Source organism: Notothenia rossii (assembly GCF_949606895.1).
Source record: "Notothenia rossii genome assembly, chromosome: 8".
Lineage (NCBI taxonomy): Eukaryota > Metazoa > Chordata > Actinopteri > Perciformes > Nototheniidae > Notothenia > Notothenia rossii.
In genome coordinates, this window is record NC_136906.1 from 72,913,800 (window position 1) to 72,919,510 (window position 5,711).

General features: G+C 39.7%; 1 long non-coding RNA gene across 1 annotated transcript; it reads right to left on the minus strand.

Moving 5' to 3' along the window:
- Positions 1-362: 362 nt before the first annotated feature.
- LOC307014139 lies at positions 363-5,610 on the minus strand. The gene is made up of 2 exons (XR_013801165.1): positions 4,989-5,610; positions 363-1,604 (listed from the first exon to the last, which is right to left on the minus strand). It is a non-coding gene; the product is annotated as an uncharacterized lncRNA (long non-coding RNA).
- Positions 5,611-5,711: the final 101 nt, after the last annotated feature.

The following is a 5,711-nucleotide window of genomic DNA, read 5'->3' on the forward strand; positions in this document are numbered from 1 at the left end:
AGTCAGTCAGGTGGTGTTTATTAAAGTGACTTAATATAATTATTTTACTGCACGTGTGTATTGCTTTGATATGAATCTGGATATCGGTTCAGATACAAATCATACTTGATTTTGCTCGTTAGAGTTTTTCTTATCATACTGCATTTCGTTTTGAAGCACATGGGACTACTTTTCATCTACAAAACTAAAAGTAGTCCTTTTTGCCTTTGTGATTAGAAAACTAACTTTTTAGCCAGTTTGACCAATTTAGAAAAGGTCTTCAGATCAGTGCGTGAAAGAAACACGTCTGGGCCTGAGCATTAATGGATGTGTTAAACTTGCACCTGGATAGCATTTAGCGACATGTTGTGTGAGACGAGAGATGTGGTTCACAAGGGTTTTATTCATAACTAACTGGTACCAGTACAAAAACTGCAACTTTCTTGACTTGCAGAACCGTCTTTGAAATTGACAAAATCATATGTTCACATTGCACAATTCAAGGGATCAAAATACTATATTTAATAGTATACCATCTTTGTTGGAATGAGGTCCCATGGGTGGACACCGGATAGTGAGGGATTATGTTTCTCTAAAAAGTCCGAGATCTCAACTCAATTTAACATGTTTCTATCTGATCCTTCATCTCCCTCTCTGAACATCAACTGAGTAAACATCTTTTGGTCAAGTCCAGAGAATCAACGGGCACAAAAACCGTTCACCTTCCTGTCCCTGTCTATTTGTCGCCCATCTGTATCTGGATTTAACTGTTGCTGCTCCTTCATTTAGTTTGTTGAGTCTATGTAATCATGTTGCCATTTCCCAGCCCACCCCTATGGCCTTTAAAACAAAAAGTCCACACAGATGGGCTTCCTTTGGACGACATGTTACGAAACACAGAGCTGAGATCTCATTTGTATCCGTTTTAATTATGAAAACATTTGGAAAACCAGGCGGCATCGTTAATTGAAACCCAAAAGCACATGTGCTAATCTTAATAAAATCTTCTTGAAGAGTCGTTTCCTCTTTAAAAATGCATTGAGACGGCAGACTGAGCGTTTATGATGTTTACTCCTCCTTCAATACAAATAAGGAACTTGTTGACAAAACACGAACAAGGTCTGCATCGAGAGGTGTTTTTTTGTAGAGATAAAGAACGTCCCTTTTGATAAATAGCTCAGGCTTTTTAAAAAAAAAAAAAAGAAAAAAAAAAAAGATAAATAGCAAAATAAAATAAACTAACCATTATGAATTTCATTTGAATAAGAACACCAGCAAGTAAAGCTACAAAGAAGTCTACAAGGTAAATTAATGAGGCAGTCAATCAAAGTCCTAGCATTTACAGGCTGTGAAAGCAAATGTGCTGATGGAAATAAAAGCTTTGAAATGTCTGTTTTCTGTAGGGGGGGGCGGGGGGCTGGTGATGTGGGCTGCGACTGGAGAGCGTCCGGGTGAGAGCTATGGGATGGCCCGGTTCACTCTCTTTGGAGGAGGTGGGGGCATTAGCTCAGTGTCTGCGTCTCGGGGGTGTTTCCGGTTCTGGGCTTGGACGGCCTGAGAGTAGCGGTCCACAAACTCCAACAGGATGTCCTTAGTGACGGGCTCCGTGATGCTTTTACACACCCCTGTGGAGAGAAACCACAAACACAGGAGGACGTTACTAAAGAGATGCTGACAGACAGACGCATGCAGCCTTCTGGATCACAGGCGATTTAGCACATGCTACATAAATACATAGTTGTTGGGAAAGTACTGAATGGGCTATTCCAATATCAGAGTAGCTCATGATAACAAAGGCCCTACTGTACGTAGCTGTGGACGTAACCGGATGTGTGATTACCTAGAAGAGCGTCAGGACTGTTTTAGGAATATGATAGCTATGTGATTAACATGATGATTCAGCCTCTATGGAGATACACACATGACAATCATGATCATTTCTGACGTGGAGCTAATCTGAAGTAAACATTGAATACTGCTTTGAACCGGTATTTTCCATCTTGTGACTGTGATACCCCCTCTCTTGTATTTAAGTGTGTGAAGGACACTGTTCAGGGAACTATTTGTCCCATGCAGCCCTGTATGTGATGACTTCTTCCATTCTTTCAAGGATAATAAATACATATATCCTGATATTGAAGCTCAAGCCGGTGACGAGTGATATTTCCCTAACAATAATACATATAAAGGAACCCTATTATGCTAATTTAAGATTCATATGTGTGTGTTTTGTGCCTCTACTGTGACATGTCTACGTGCTTTAATGTTCAAAAAACTCTTTATTTTTCTCATACTGCCTGTGCTGCAGCAACTCTTTTCACCCTCTGTCTGAAACCACAGCCCAGTCTGCTCTGATTGGTTAGCTGGTTGTCTCTGCTGTGATTGGTCAACCGCTTAGAGATGACACGCCCCTTATCAGGTACAACGGCCCGTCCACACACAGGCATGAAAAAAATCTTTCAAAGCTTCGCCCATTCACTTGAATGGGGTGACGTAGAAGATTTTTAATCTTCGCCGAACTGCATTGTGGGGAGCGGAGCATGGCTTTGCAAGCATCGTGAGCATCAAAAGTTGAGCAATGTTCAACTTTTGATGCTCCCGATGCTTGCGAAGCTGGCATCAGCCAATCAAATCCCGTTTATGCAAATCCCGCCAGTGCAAGCGCTAGCCAATCAAACCGCGTGCAAGCTGGGAGAGCCAGACCGCAGTTCATTTCCTCATATTCCAAACGAGAAATTACGGTAGCAAATCACCCGGTTCTTTACGACAGGTACTATTTACCGGGATACAAACCGGAGGAACCAGGCATGGAGGGACGTGGCAGAGACAGTGGGTGAAACTGGTAGGTTTTCGCCTGTTTGGAGAGTTTATATCCAGTTTACTTCGTTTTAACATTGCTATTGCTTTGTATGTCGGGGGCGGGAGATTCATGTGATTGGTTGTTGGTCGCAAAAAATCGCCAAGCTTCAGACACGCCCAGCATCAAGATTTTTTTCATGCCTGTGTGTGGACGGGCCGTAATGTGTTGGAGTGTATAATGTGTTGGAGTGTATAATGAGTTGGAGTGCATAATGTGTTGGAGTGCATAATGTGTTGGAGTGCATAATGTGTTGGAGTGTATAATGTGTTGGAGTGTATAATGTGTTGGAGTGCATAATGTGTTGGAGTGCATAATGTGTTGGAGTGCATAATGTGTTGGAGTGTATAATGTGTTGGAGTGTATAATGTGTTGGAGTGTATAATGTGTTGGAGTGTATAATGTGTTGGAGTGTATAATGTGTTGGAGTGTATAATGTGTTGGAGTGTATAATGTATTGGAGTGTATAATGTGTTGGAGTGTATAATGTGTTGGAGTGTATAATGTGTTGGAGTGCATAATGTGTTGGAGTGTATAATGTGTTGGAGTGTATAATGTGTTGGAGTGTATAATGTGTTGGAGTGTATAATGTGTTGGAGTGCATAATGTGTTGGAGTGTATAATGTGTTGGAGTGCATAATGTGTTGGAGTGTATAATGTGTTGGAGTGTATAATGTGTTGGAGTGTATAATGTATTGGAGTGTATAATGTGTTGGAGTGTATAATGTGTTGGAGTGCATAATGTGTTGGAGTGTATAATGTGTTGGAGTGTATAATGTGTTGGAGTGTATAATGTGTTGGAGTGCTAGCAAAAAGTACGCGTGTGCTACATAGTGATGTCATGAGTGAGCAATGGAGCTTTTGCAGACTATACCAGAGTAAATCGTTTTTTTATAATTTTCTTTTAAAATAGCAACCCAAAGGTCTGTATGGAGACATTGTTACTAAGGGAACTGCCAAGGGTGACCCAGGTGGAAATGTTATAGATGAATACGTCCCTGTGTTGTTATTGGAGCTTTATCTATGGTTGTTGTCAGCTGGAGAAGAAATGCAGGACTATCTTTTTACATTTGAGATAAAACATACTTTTTGCCTGAGGATTTAAAGCTCAATTATTCTCAAGTCTTCTTCTATGATACAATTCATTATTTTTATGTATTTTCTCTCGCTTTTGCTTTTAGTTTTTATGACTTCAATTTGTACTTTAAGGTGCCGTGTTGCACAGCACTGTAAACTCAGCACTTAGATAAGCGCTGCACACAAATAAGGTTTATTACTGTGGTAAAGTGTTGCTCTGCATTCTCTCAGGCCATTCAATTCAATACAGCTACTAAAAAGATACAAATGGTTTTAAGATAGTGGTTTTCAAAACATTAGCAGTCAAATAACATCATACTTTTCCTTTTATTAAGAACGTTATTACACTGCTGATAGAATATATTGCACAGTGATAATAAGCTTCACCTAGGTGATTCTTTTTATGCTCTCAAAATATATTTTATTTTACAAGTATAACAAGATGACGTCATTGTAGCTCTGCTTTAAGCGCCCTAAAAACCGTCATCTAAAAAGCAGGATGAATTTATTTCCTTTGAAACAAGTTGTCATATTGGACATGTTAGATTATTATTGTTCACGCACTAAGAAGACAGCTTTTATTTGAATTTGTGTTTCAAGTTTTGGTTGATTTTAAAGTTGAAATGTCTGCTGTAAAACCAAACCACGCTTAAAACGCACGTTTGAGCTGAAGGGATTTTGCAGATTTGCTTTGGGTTTGATACTCCGAGTGACCCCTTTCACTTACTCATTGTTAATAAACAAATGTCGATGAGAGCTTTAAACACAACAGTTAAACCTCAGATATAAAGTCATGCTGCAATTCTAGATTTTGGCACCGAAGGCAAAGAGATGAAACAAAACCTATTTTCCCAATTCACGGAAAAAAGCATTGTTGGCACCAAATACAGATCCAGGCTGTCTGGAAAGTTAAACACGAAATCTTCTGCCCCTTCACGCACACTCTACCAATCAAACTAAGACAGGGGCCTGATGTGCAGGACAGATAAAAGGAGCCATTAATCTGTTCAGGCTGTTACTCTGGCAGATAGAGGAGACGGTGAGAGAATAATAACAGAGTGTCAGAAAGTCTCACCCATGGCTGTGTCGTAGGAGTTTGGGAAGCTCTTGTCAACCCGCTGCCTCATGAACACCCAGGTGCTGTTGGCGAAGGTGCACTCGATGATCTTGTTGTCGTACTGCTTCAGCTCTTTGGTGGCCTGTGAAGACGAAGATGAAAGGACACAAAGTTAGAGAGAAAGCAGTGCAATTTTTGTTTCTCTTTTTGCCACCATTTCCTGTGAAAAGGATAAAACCGCTCGTGTATTTTGAGACATTTTCAGAGACATGCTGGTGCATTGATGAAAGCCAACAGCTCACAATGATTGGCATGAGGAGCTGCATTTTTTTCAAACATGATATGAATATGCTGCAAATTTTTATCTTCACGTGAGATGTTACTACTTACCATTGGTTCATTTTAGAAGCAGTCAAGAGGGTAACATTTAAATGCATTAAATGTTTTTTATGATGTTCTTTAAGCAGAAGTAACATTTCTTTGAAGCAAATGCTTAAGTTTTGTCTCTTTTTTTTTTTTGATGGATGTTTGTTTCACATTTGTTTTACAATACACCGATATAAATTAAAGTGGACCTATCACGCTATATTTGAAAAATATATTGTAGGGCCATACCTATACAAAACATGTCTGTGAAGGTTTTTTTGTCAAAATACCAAACAGATCACCCATTGTAGCCCTGCCTCATACTGCTCAAACTTCCTCTTTTGAAGCCCTGTTAGAGAAACGCAGATTTTTGGT